This window comes from Malurus melanocephalus, unplaced genomic scaffold, assembly GCF_030028575.1.
Source record: "Malurus melanocephalus ecotype Western Australia unplaced genomic scaffold, MMel_1.1 scaffold_8, whole genome shotgun sequence".
Classification (NCBI taxonomy): domain Eukaryota; kingdom Metazoa; phylum Chordata; class Aves; order Passeriformes; family Maluridae; genus Malurus; species Malurus melanocephalus.
In genome coordinates, this window is record NW_026623240.1 from 1,834,934 (window position 1) to 1,836,150 (window position 1,217).

Consider the following 1,217-nt stretch of genomic DNA (forward strand, 5'->3'; position numbering starts at 1 on the left):
GGACACGGACATGGACACGGGCACGGCACGGACACGGACACGGACACGGACACGGACAGGGACACGGACACGGACATGGACACGGACACGGCACCGAGCGCTGCTGCTGCCGCTGCTGCACAGCCGGGCCCAGCCCGCTGAACGCCCTGTGAGGGACATAACGGGACACTGAGAAGGCCAACGACCCCTGCATTGTCCTACCTTCCGTGCACCTGCGAGTCTTGACTTCTCTCCTTTAAAGACTTCATTTCAGTGGCCTCTGGTTTAATTTCACGTGTCCTCCTTCCCTTATTTACCTCTGCGGTGGTTCCTCCTCCTTTCCTGAGAAAGTTGATGACCACGTTGCATAATATCACATTTAACTGATGCATGAAAAGACTTCCAAACGATCACAATCTGTAGAGAAACTCAAAAGTTACTCACATGTCAAAGAAAACTCTTTCCCTCCCACTATTAATCACTTTAAAAGAATAGGAATTAGTAAATAAATCATCAATGGGAATGAAAACTCTGTGCTGTGCATAGAATAGCTACCCCACTAAGCAAATCATTTACCTTTCTATGTCTCCATTTCACATTAATAAAGATAACTRCAACTTAGTCTATCATTTTTATTTGCTCCGAGTGAGATTCTGATCAAAGACTAACTGCAGAAATTTTCAACTAATCCCAGAGAAACAAAACCAAAAGTAAAGAAATCATTTATGATAGAATTTTGGGTTTGTGACATTACACTTTTGAAGCTCTATTTAACGAAATTCAAAGAGCAATGCTTGCTCTTTGGATTTCAAAGGCAGATCAAATCCAACAGGTAGCAAATTGCATCCTAGTAAGACTTTTCCTCCACATCCCTTTCTCTTTGCACATTTTTCCCCTTGAGACAAGGTTAGATGCAAAGGGAAGAAYATACACAAATTAATAAGATTGTTCTTTTCCCTCCCTAACACACTCATCTTCTAGTAGCCAAGGTTTTTCCCTTTGGATTTACCACTGYCTTGGGTACTCTCCTTACGTTCAGMCCTCTTCAGTTAATAAACTTCTGAAAATTAAATACACAGAACATAAAGGTTGAGTTGGGTTGGCACTACCTTTATGACTTTAGTAGCTAATCCACAAAAAGAAGTTATCATGTCACTATTTCCTATGTCCTCTTTTCACATTAAAAAATGCACTATTTTCAGCACCAAATAAAATATCTGACCAATTTGAGGAATAAA